Consider the following 13289-nt stretch of genomic DNA (forward strand, 5'->3'; position numbering starts at 1 on the left):
TAGCACGTATGGGCGAATCCAGAAATGCATATAGGGTGTTAGTTAGAAGGCCGGAGGGCAAAAGACCTTTGGGGAGGCCGAGACGCAGATGGGAAGATAATATTAAAATGGATTTGAGGGAGGTAGGATAAGATGGTAGAGACTGGATTAATCTTGCTCGGGATAGGGACCAATGGCGGGCTTATGTGAGGGCGGCAATGAACCTTCGGGTTCCTTAAAAGCTAGTAAGTAAGTAAGTAAGTAAGAAAATAATATAATTTTTTATGTCTGTTTAGATACAGACTGTCTAAAATTACTATAATTATTTTACCATGCGTCATTCTGAAATTCAAATCATGGAATAGATATCAAGATCGCCTGCATGAGCCGCCAGAGCGCACCGTGGCTTTTGCAGCGAAACAACAAGCAACTTGTAACTGCTGCGGCTGGCTCCGTCTGCCTTTCTCTCTTTCAAGTTTTTTTAGCACTTTGGGAGCACGAGTTGCCCATCCATGACCATAACGAACAAGTTGCCGACCAACCATATCCCAGACATGTTCGATGGGCAACATGTCTGGTGAACGTGCAGGCCAGGGAAGTAGTGATACTCGTCATTCTTCAAAGAAGATTTGCACAATCCTCAGCACATGTGGCCGAGCATTGTCCTGCTGAAATATGGCATGTGGAGTTGCCTGAAAGAGGGGCAGTACCTCGGACTCTAAAAACCTCCCTAATTTAGCGGTTGCTGTTTAGATTGTCCTGAATGTAGGTGGCGAGATCGCATATTGTCCAATGGCGCCGCAAACCATCACAGTAGGCGTTTGTCTGCTATGCCGCTTAACAATGCAGGCTCTCAGATTGCGTTCACCACGGTAGCGTCTAACACGTATGCTGCCATCATTGTAGGACAAGTTGAAGCGGGACTCGTTCGAAAACACTACATTTTGCCACTCAGCACGCCAGTGACGGCGTTCACGTGCCCATTGCAGTCCGAGCGTTGGTGGTTTCTGGACAATGGAAGCCGACGCAACGGCATGCGAGCCACTAATCCAGCCCTCAAAAGACGGTGACGAACCGTTGACACAGACAGGTCCACACCCGTTGCAGTATCCCAACGTCGACTCAACACTGTGGATGAAGCTGTACGGTTCGTCACGGCCATGCGGACAAGATGGCGGTCATCCCATGCTGTAGTCACATTACGTGGTTCAATACCCGCTCGTCTCTGCGTACGACCCTCTTCTATCCAATGGTTCCACACACGCATCACTGTCGTAGCAGCATGCCCTGTACGAGCCGAAATGTCACAGTATGACAAACCTGCTTCCCCGGAGATTAATCATTCTGCCCCGTTCGAACTCACTCACGTGCTGATATGGCACCTTTCCATGTCAATGAGGCATACCTGCACTAGCTTTCACGTTTCCACTTCGTTTGGAAGCTCTGCACTGACTGAGCAAGGCATAACACTGACCTTGCTGGTGACACAACAGACGGCACTGTTGACCTTATGTGTACGCCATCTCTTTGGAAACGTAATCAATTATTTGTGGTACACTGTTCTACACATCTTCCGAGTTTGGAGATGTTCGGGTCATTCTTTCTGGGTGTTGCGCTTTTCACAAACAGTAGTGTAGAATTCACATTTACAGTGTCACTTGCGTTTCAAATTAATTAACTCGGAACAAACATTACATTTACAAAAAAATATCATTCTTATAAATTAAGCCAAATACATTTTCCCATGTTCTGAATTCAGTCAGCTTATTATCTGGTTTTTGTTGAATTTTTGTTTCGGCATTCTGATACAGCCTAACGTCACTTAGCAGGTTTATTATTGAGGAGTGTCGAATATTGACTCTGCTCCTTACAGACAGTGGAGATATTCGCAACGGGACGCATTTTGTAAAAATGTATATAGAAATTATTTACTACTCTGATATCGATACTTTTCTTGAACCCTAATTATTGCCATCATTAGTAATATGTAATAATAGCAACTCGCTTAATTCTTTTTAAAACATTTCTGTATATAATGTGTAGATATATCAAAATGTTCAATATTGAATTCTGAGTGCAATTTTGCAAATAAAATTCGGAGGAAAACTTAACAAGATGTACAATATACTAAAATGACAAAAACTACTTCATTTTTCGCGTTGCACTGGTTGAAATAAGAACAGATTAAAGTGGGTTTACAATATATTAAAACAGTAGTTTTTGGACAGCTGAATGGATTTCCTGAATTGACTCCCTTTGCTAAATTATTTTTTTCTTTGTCATCTACTTCAAGTGTACTATTTTATTGGTAATGTAGGTTACCTAGGCTACATATTATACATGGCGGGCACAAGTACCTCAAATACACACAATATTTAAGTAATAATTTCTGTCATAATGCAGGCATAGATCCACTTTACATTAACTGTGTGTCCTAAGTGTCCAAACGGTCAGTATGTCCCCCATCATTCTCCTGACACAAGATAATGCGTTGCCAGGTTCGATGTGACATTCGCCTCAGCCTTACTGGTGTAATCTGTTAGAAGCACGTCGCACGGCGTTCAATTCATCAGTGGTGTCGTACAGTTCTTGTGCAACAGTGCTCTTGATGAAATCTCACAGCGCATTGTCACAGGTTTCCACAACGCTGGATTGACCGTGGGTCACCCATCTTACCAGCTCCTCTCGATTGGCCATCACGTAGCCCTGACTTCACAACCTGTGACAATACGCTGTGGGGTTTCATCAAGAGAATTTTTGCACAGGAACGGTAGACACCACTGATGAATTGAAAGACGCCGTGAGACGCGCTTTCCAACAGATTACACCAGCAATGCTGAGGCGAATGTCACACCGAACATGGCGACGCATTATTTTGTGTGATGAGAATGATGGAGAACATACTGACCCTTTGCACACTTAGAACACAGTTAGTGTAAAGTGGATACGTAAATCTGCATTATGACCGGAATTTCATAAATAGTGTGTATATTTGAGGTATTTATAGGTGGTAATAGAACTTTGTGCTCACCCTGTACATTGATAAGACCAACATACAGTACACTCTATATCAGCCGTCGGCAAATTTGTACTCACGATGACATCACTGAACGCAACCAGCAATATATAAGATGTAATATCAATCGAGGAGTATAGAGCACTCCGTTCGGATCACAGTGGCGGACTCTCACACAAGGATCTGACGTACACTACACAATATTGATTTATAGATGGACAGATTAGGCTATATTTTATTTCACCTTTATTTTTACTGTGCTACAACAACCAAAGAAAACACGTCTCAAATTGCCATTCTTAATACAACTCGTAAATTTTCGTCTGTTAGTCACGACTTTTGTTTAGATATTACAAGTTTTGTTCAGAAAAGAAGTGTCCCCAAATATATTGAATATAGAGCCAAACATAGCAGCTATGTAGGGTAGCTGCAGACGGCCTATAATAGGACTATACATATTTTCTATGGAGAGCATTTTAAATAAATCTAACCCTGTCTGATGTGCTATACAATGACAACGTTCTATGTCCTCACTTATTTCCAGCTGTCTTAATAACACGTTACTCTAGCTAGTAGACTTGTTTAAAGCCGTATTTCGAGTCTCATTCCTTCTATAGGCCTACATTTTCTTCATGCTTGGAATAACTCTTCTCCTGTTGTATTTCCTTTAAGTGTAATGACATCTAGCAAATATTTCTTATACAGAGAGATCTTTCGTAACTCTGCGAGTGAATATTACCAATTCTACTGTATCAATATCTGTGTTTCCACCTAAAACGAGAGATTAGACTACTGTTCATGCATTTTTGATTTTATTTCTCGTTGAGCTAGTGTTTCAATATCTCTTATCCTCCTTTGTTTTGTTCGTGTGAATAATTTCGTACTGTTAAAAACATCAGATTATTCGGGACAAATAATGTTAGCAACTTTATTCAGACATGTTTTAATGAACTATCCTTCACTACAGCACTTCAATGATTTTGCGATTTTCAAAACAATAACATAACTTGACTCATAGCTTGTTTCATCATATTTTAGTATCGGAACTCTTATTTTAATTTCGTTTTTTTTATGTTTTAATTGCTTCGCCCCGTCCAGCCCTACAAAAAGAAAATTATGTTTATACTTATTTTCTATTTGAATTTAGTTTTTTTAATGTTTTAATTGCTTCGCCTCGTCCAGTCCTACGAAAAATTATGTTTATACTTATTTTCTACTGTATACTTTTTCGTTTACAATTACATTGGATATGCTAATGCTTACCTGTATTTTCGTGATAATCTTATGACGTGTCGTAATGTCGCTAGATTCTGATTTATAAATGCCTATTATAATTTTAGAACACAAGAGGCGTCTATATTGTCACCATATGCACAACAAATACTGTTCCTCCCATTCTTCCTTAAACACGTTTCCCAACAGGCGTTTAAGGTTTCGAGAAAGAAGCAATCTAAATGTAATCGGGTGACCCGTCACTGATAGAGGCCTGTGTACTGGACTTGTAGGGAGTTGGACGGAAGGGAGGGGGTGAAGCAAAAATAATTTACTGTGCTGCCCCTGCGACATCACTATCACAATGACATTTCTGCCGATCCCTGCTCTATATAATAACAACTCACTTAATTCTGAAATTAGTGGAAGGAGATAATGAACAAGACAAAGAAAACAATGAGGATAATAATGAAGATCCTTTGGCAAAGAAAATAAAGTCGGTATAGGTTCAAGTGGCCCATTTCTCTGATAGTCGAGCAGACTATCTCCAGCTGTTCAGCGCATATACAGTATCTCATTTCAGCAGTTCTTAATCTACTGATGTCTTTCTTCTTCAGAACCCAAATTTCACTTCCATATAGGAGAGTCTGGAGGGGTAGGTACTGTTTTATACAATTTTAATCTGGAAGGTTGTACTAGATGCGGGTTTAGTGTATAATTTAAGAGTTCTAATATTTGGAAAAATTTTGTGGTTTTCTTATTTACAGTATGTCGTTTTCACCTTCATACAAGATACTGCATCCTAGATCGTAGAAGTTATTAACTTGTTTAAAATATTATATTTACTATTTTGTTACGTATAATAACAATAATAATAATAATAATAATAATAATAATAATAATAATAATAATAATAATAATAATAATAATAATATTCTTATACTATCTTAGTTATAATCCTTCTTACCTTGTGTCAGCACATGTCCTGCAGTAACAATGTTATAAATTCATAAATATGCCGATAGTAGAATCAGAAACTAGATTAATACTAGAAAAAGATAGACGACGCCATGGTTTGCAAAAAATTTATGATAAATAAACTGCTATTGCTACTGCTACTATTGCTGCTGCTGCTCCTGCCGCAGCCACTGCCATCACCACTACCACAACCACTACCACTACAGAATAATTATCAAAAGCAACAGCTTTAGCACGTCTTGTGGCTTGTGGGCCATTCCAAACTCTGACCTCCACCCCTCTGACCGCCAATAACATATTCGGTCAGTGATGGCCTACTGTTAACAACTAACAATAGATACGATGTCCTAGTCATAAAAATCGCATAAAATACCAGATGAAACTATGAAGTAATTAAATAATTAAAATACGATCATTTAGTTCAGGAAGCATATATTTTCTTGCAAAGATAATTTCTTTAACATGTTCCTTAATTCCTATTGTATCTAAATACCGGTAATTAAAATACGATCATTTGGTCCACAGAGCATTCGTTTTTGGTGCAAAAATAATTCGTTAAATGTTTATAAATTAGTATTGAAGATAATTTTTGTGTTGGCTCCATTGTGCATCACTGTTTACGTAAATAAAAACAAATTAAAATTAAATAGCACATAAATATTACTTTAAGAAATATAGGAAACAAATATGAGTATTATAAGGAATAATTCTGTTGCTTAATGGAAAAACTAACAATCTAAAATTTTCATAAAATTGAGATAAGCTGGTAATGAACTGAAAATATTCTGTACTTTTACATACAAGAACAACATAATTAGATAAAATCTCGAAGGGTTGCTTTAAAGCTTTAGGCAGTTTAAATTGTATATAATTAGTTGTACAGTCAACTCTGGATATAGTGAACTCGGTTATAGTGAACATTCAGCTATAGTGAATCTAAATCATTGGTCCCGGCCCGCATACATTATAAAGTTCAAATGTTAAATGTTATGTTTTATTTAACGACGCTCGCAACTGCAGAGGTTATATCAGCGTCGCCAGATGTGCCGGAATTTTGTCCCACAGGAGTTCTTTTACATGCTAGTAAATCTACTGACATGAGCCTGTCGCATTTAAGCACACTTAAATGCCATCGACCTGGCCTGGGATCGAACCCGCACATTATAAAGTACATTAATATTTCCGTTTATAGTGAACCATCACTTCGGTTATAGTGAACCTAAAACTAGAACTTCCCCAAGAATATGTAATTTTAAAATGGCCAAAATGGTAATTTAGGAAACCCTTTCTCCTATAAACTTCCAAGAATATGTTCAGAACAAAATCTCATATCATCTACTAGTTATGTGCACTGAAAGACAAAGGATTTGTTCAGCTTCCTGGACAGCTTGAAACATGTTAAAGAGAATAGTGTATGCAGCGGGTGATAAAGGAAGGATTAGTTCTGACTTCTTTAAAAGAGGTTATTCGAAGAATAGGAAGAGAAAGTGTTTTCTTTTGTAAAAGGAGTAGAGTGATGACCAAAGGTTGAACACAAGAAGGATTACAGTATAATGGTCCTCAACCCTCCGTCCCGCATCTTTGTAAAAGTGAACCCGGGGAAATTCCGAGACCGAGTACACAGTAGGTATACCTTTAGTGGGAAGAGGTGCAAAATCGATCAGTGTCTGCTACCTACATGGTCAGATTAGATTCAAATTTCGAACTGTGAACATCTGAATGTCGAAGTATAAAGTATTTAAGTTGGAAGATAAAGTGAACATTATTACTGACATTGAACAGGGTCTGTCCCAAGTGGACATTAATATTGTATATATAGCAACGTCAATAGTATAAAAACACACTCTTTGGTTTTAGTGAACCTCGGATATAGTGAACGAAATATGCTGAGGTTTACTATAACCGAAGTTGACTGTATTTACAATCATGACCTTGTAGTGCAATTTGCACGGTGATAAATTGTAAATCATCTCAGATTTTCTTGAATTTTCAGGCTTAGAATGAAGTTCTAACAAAGCATCGACCAGGCTCTGCACAAGAATGTAGGGCTTTACGATGTTGCATTCTTTACTTTGGAGATGAGTCAGAAACAATTTTCAACAGAGTGAGCAAATGGAGGAAAATGCATCGATTCAAAATGTATTGCTGATCAAGAATGCAGTTTAATAACCCTGTGCTTCAGATGATAGTCTGAGTTTCTCGTCTCTTGCAATGCAACTCGAAGTGACAATGAGGGCTGGCAGAGTTCTATGAACAACCTGACAGGATGCAACTTGAGCAGTCCATCTTGTATCACTCTAAGCCTTAAGCTCAATGACACGAACTTTGTCTTTACCATTATTCATGAATTTCTGTTCTGCAAAATCACTTGATGTATGGTAGAACTTGACATAAATACATATAAATTCTGTAAATACTGAAGAATGTGTCAGCTACTTTGATATTCTTGCAAACGTCAACCACTGAAAGTACAGAATTCCACTACACCCAGCTGAGTACGTGATCACTGATACAGAGGATATGCCTAACGAAGATGACGAATTTAATTCATTTCAAGAATATTATGAACGTGAGCTTATTGCAATTGTTGGTCTTATGAAGGCAGAGTAAGGACACCGATATAAAGCCAATGTCCCATCTTATGTGGTGTAAGTTCACTAGATCCAAAATCAACTAAATTTCTTGACATAAACATTCCAAGATCCTTCGCCAAACACTACAACTGTAAAATCATTCTGAGGTAATAAGAGAAGAAAATATGTAAAATTGACAGTGTTCTCTAATTGGCATCGATGTTAGATGACTACATGATCGTAGTCAAGAAATTACACAAGCTTGTTGTCGTCAATCTCAGAATTGCTGGGTAGAGCTCTGGGTGTAGAAGAACATTCTCCTGCATGCGGAGCTTGAAAAATTATTTACGAAATTTCATCACCAGCACTCAATTGAACAAACTGGCGTGTCAGCAGTGGAAAGGGAGATCGCCAAGATGCAAGACATGGAGGACTGATGCAGTCGACTCTTTAACAGAGAATTGCCTTCTTGCTCTTCACTAAAATTTGAAAATTTGAAACAGTTATATGTTATCTTACTCAAGGTAAGAATTCAGAAAACATGTCAGCTGGAAATCTAAATGTATTATATTTTTACACTTTAAATTCATATCTTACCTAATAATGTACTTATAAGAAATTCATGTATGGTACAAAAATTTAAAATTTCACTTTTGTCTAAAATATACACAATGTCTGTTTAGCAATTCAAACAACAGCGAACCAATATACTCAATGCTCTACATCTTCTGCATTTTTTTTACACATATATTTTAATTCCTCAATCCACTGCTAGAAGTTGTCCTGGCTTTTGCTTCCCCTCCTTTATCTTCAGTTTTCCTTAGCTTTATCTTCATTAAAATCCTTTCGCCACCACTGATGAGATACATTAGTGACAAGTAGGCCCACTGTCAAGGATAAGGTTGGATGAGGTTTAATGAGGCGACAGATTAGTGACAAACAGGGGTGTATTTCAACCCTGGCGGCACTACAGTACAATTGAGGCATCAGGTGAGAGAGAGAGCTAAGCCACAAGTAGGTGGAACTGAGATATTTTGAGTGTTGTGTTTATGCTTCTGGTAAGAAAACCATTAGATTAACACACATTTTAATGTTGCTTATATTGCAGTACATATCTCAAACTATATAGGAAAATTATTTTTAACAATTAATTTTCTTCTTCAATTTCAGTATTAGTGGTGCAAATACCATTTTCTGAAAAAAGAAAAAAAATCAGATGTGTAAATATTTCCTCCCTCAGTAAAACAAAACATCATTATTGATTTTTAAAAAAATGAAATGAAATTGTTTCATTAATTTTTTAATGACGTGAAATTTTTGTAGCTAAGTTTTTGTTACTAAAATTTAAAAAGCAAAAAAATAAAACAAAGATAAAAATCAAGGCATTGGAAGTAAAATATGTTACCTTCAGTTGTCGTCTGGATCTTCTTCTACTGTATCATCTGAGGTAGTGTCTGGCTGAAGTCCATTGTACTGTGGAGGACTAGTAACTGTGTCCGTGTGAGAGGGGTCTGCCGCAACCGCGGGGAAGAGGGTAGGTACTAAAGGTTCGGGATGGGGGTGGCCTTTCTATGACATTGACAGACAACTACCAGTTCTGAATATATATTGCGAGAGTGCAGTCAACTTGAGTTTACAGTATTCTTTACATTGTTCAATTCAGAACTTCCTTATACAGTAATTACAGTAAATCTGTGTAATTCAGTGTAGTGCGTATATCTAGTATAGGATTAGTATAGTGTAGTGTAGTGATAAAATAGTATAGGATGTGTATAGCTATAGTATAGGAATAATAGTGCGAGATTATAGAGCAGTGATATTAGCAAGAACGATAGTCTTAAACACTTTCGTTTAGTATGGCTAATAGAAAGGCAAACACAACTATTCATAGTGAAGCAAGAGAAATAATAGCTAACATCATAGAGAAGTGCGATGAGGAAAGAGTGCAAAAACATTTGAGGATTCCCTTAAATAAATCAACTGAAAGAGCGGCCGAATACACTGGAGTAGGGTATAGTACAATAAAGAAGATTAGGAAGGAACATAAGATAAGAAAAGAAAACAGTCCGGATAGACTTCTGAAATCGCCAGGAAAGAAGAGACGAATAATATCTCGTAATATACTGCATGTAGACGACTTCGACAAGTGTGTTATAAGAAATACAATACAAGACTTTTATATTCAAGAAAAGAGAGTGCCGACAATACCTAAACTTTTGACGGTAATTAAAGAAAAAATCAATTTTCCTTGGGGCAGAAAATCACTAAACAGAGTCGTGAAAAGCATGGAGTTTAGATGGAGGAAATGCCAGTCAAAACGAAAAATCTTGGTAGAAAGACCGGATATTATAGATTGGAGGGCAAACTATCTGCGTAAAATGAAGAAGTATCGAGAAGAAGGACGTGAAATTGTGTACGTAGACGAGACGTGGGTCGACAGCAATCTAACTCACCGAAGATGTTGGCAAAGTGATGACGTAATGGGAGTTCAGGACAATATGAATTCGGGGAACAGACTGATAATACTACATGCCGGGGGCGCAAGTGGTTTTCTTGCCGGTGCAGAACTAATATACAAAGCTGGCTCTACAACAGGAGACTACCATGGGCAAATGAATAGCGGCAATTTTCAAAAGTGGGTAGTTAATCAACTTATGCCAAATCTTCAGCCAAATTCTGTTGTCGTTTTAGACAATGCACCATACCATTGTATTCAGGTTGATAAAGCGCCATCACCCTATGCCCTCAAAGGGGACATGATAGAGTGGCTGAGAAAGAAAGGAGTCGAGTGCAATGAGACAATGCGTAAGAACGACCTTTATAAACTGATTCTTCCACTGAAACCAAAGGAGAAGACGTATAGAATAGATAACATGTTGTCAGGTAGTGGACATGTTGTGATACGTCTTCCTCCATATATGTGTGATCTAAATGCCATCGAACTCGCATGGTCGAAAATCAAGAGAATTGTAAGGGACACGAATGTTACAGGAGATTTGTCTTTAACAAAGCTGCGCGAAACTACGGAGAACGCAATACAGGAGGTAACACGACAAGATTGGGCAGGTTTCTGCCACCACGTCGCCAATTTAGAAGCAGAATACTGGGAAAAGGACGGAGTAGTTCCAGATGTAATTGACCAAATATCAATCAACTTGAACACTGATAGTGATAGTGAAGCCGGGGGCAGCGATAGTGAAAATGGCAGTTCATCTTCTGAAGAATCCGAGTGAAACGCGACTCCGTCTGCAACACACTGCAAGCCTAGGCGAAGACAAGGTAAGAGGAAATGTTTCTTGCACGTATAATAGTACGTTTACCAATAAGCTCAACTCCCCCCTCCCTCTTCGCTTCCCACAGAAAACCTTTTCCTCACCAACAAGACCGCGGACACAGTTACCAGTCCTGTACAGTATGTGGAGTGGTGATTTTGGGGTATGTAGGGCAGCAGGGTCATTAAGTCCTTGTATTTTGCAGCATTAATTTTTCTTCCTGCTGGATATAAGCACTTCATGTTGGTATGCAGAAATATTCTTTTCACTTCGTCTTCATTTGGTACACTAACTTCCTTTCGAGGTCTTCCAGACGCCTTTTGTAACACACGAACTTCCTCCCATGGACAGAACTCAGAATACATTGTTTTATATTGTAGCACACCAGGTTTATTTTTTTCGACTTTAAGTAGTGAAATTTTTCTTAGCTGCATTTTCATTCCTGACACAGTTTTTTGGTCCCTCACAATTTGTCCTGCAACATCGTGGAAATTTTTAAAATCATCATTAGTCATCTTTACTACTTGAAATGGATTTCTGACTCACGAATTTTCCACCAGACAGTACCAATCTTCAGGTGTAAACACATAACCAGTCTTTCTTATTTTCGTCTCGATCACACCGAAGTCACTGTCCGAAGGTAAAAAAATATGTCCGGGAACAAGATAATAGTGTTCAATTGAATCGTACATCCCTAACATAGCCAAACCATAATACATCATGTACAAAATGTTATTTTTATTTTGTGCAGAGCAGGAATCAGAAAAAAATTGTAATTTACGCTTGTTCATTGTGTTTTCTGGGACACTCAGTATTTTAAAAAGACATGATGCTATTTCTGAAGCTCCGCGTGATGCTACATTTTCTGGCCACATACACATGATGGCATTCTTTTTATTACATATATGAATGCCCAGGTTGTACACCCACAACTATCTTAAATAAAAAACAACTTCTGTTGGTATTTTGGGTGTTGGCAGAGCTTTCTGCAAATCATAAGTTATTAAGCAATAATCACAATTCACATCCAGGCATTCTGATTTGAAATTTGAAAGAAGACTGTAAGCTGATGTAGCTTGTGCCTGATGCAAACGTATCTGTAAAGGAATGACATCATCTTCTTTCGAAAGCCATGCATCACAAACTTTACATGTATCGGTATGCGGCATTTTGAAACTAATATTGAAACGAGTATTAAATATACTTCTATAAGTGGTTTCACTAACAATATTCACACCTTCTTTCAATTTTTTCTTCCTTATACAATCTATAAAAGGTAAAAGGTAAAGGTATCCCCGTAACATGCCATGAAGGCACTTGGGGGGCATGGAGGTAGAGCCCCATGCTTTCCGTGACCTCGGCACTAGAATGAGGTGGTGTGGTCGGCACCACGCTCTGACCGCCTTTTACCCCCGGGAAAGACCCGGTACTCAATTTTATAGAAGGCTGAGTGAACCTTGGGGCCGTTCTGAAAGTTTGGCAATGAGAAAAAATCCTGTCACCACCTGGGATCCCTTATATAATCTATACATTTCAGAAATAGATTTAACAGATTTAATGAACTTGTTCTGTGACTTGCTTCTTCTGTAATGGCTAACATACAGTGGAAACTTCTTAATGTGATTCACCACTTCATTTTCAACTGAAGGACTCAACTTGTATTTGTAGTTTCCATGCAGACCTCTCTTATCAACGTGTGGTGACACTTTGGAAAAAATTAAATCATCTTTATGTTCATCTTGCAATACTACATCGTCGTTACTTTCAAAATCCTGCTTTTTAGTAACTCCATGTAAATTTCTGTCTCCTCGTGCTGTAGAGAGCCTTTTCTTTGAAATGGCAAATAAATTGCAGAATGATTTACTGCATATTCGGATCAGCTGCCCTCCTGAGTTTTTCACGGAATATATAAAAAGAAACCTTCCTTTTTACTGAACCATCAGTTTTTTCCTTCTTGTAAAACCTGTGACACTCTTGTCTACTTATTAGGCCAAATAAAAACTCATTTTGCGTATTGTAGTCTCCAATCTTATAAAATTCACTAAATATGTTTTCTTTTTCTTCAGTAGTCAGAACGTGGTATTTGCACCATTTCAGATTAGCGGCTTCTGTTTTCTCCATGCACTTACAACCTGCTCCTTGCTGTTTAATGGGAAGTAACACATTTGTTTTGTCACTTACATATTCTAAGTCCAAGTTTCTACACATTTTAGATCTCTTCCTCTTCCAGTTTTCTTCTTTTCTTACACGTGTTTTGGG

At 37.9% G+C, this 13289-nt stretch overlaps 1 protein-coding gene across 1 annotated transcript in view; it reads right to left on the reverse strand.

The window, feature by feature from the left end:
• LOC138715218 (receptor-type tyrosine-protein phosphatase S-like) overlaps window positions 1–13289 on the reverse strand; it is a 476906-nt gene that overhangs the window by 254641 nt on the left and 208976 nt on the right. The gene's annotated exons all lie outside the window — the stretch shown is intronic.

This window comes from Periplaneta americana, chromosome 15 (genome assembly GCF_040183065.1).
Source record: "Periplaneta americana isolate PAMFEO1 chromosome 15, P.americana_PAMFEO1_priV1, whole genome shotgun sequence".
NCBI lineage: Eukaryota > Metazoa > Arthropoda > Insecta > Blattodea > Blattidae > Periplaneta > Periplaneta americana.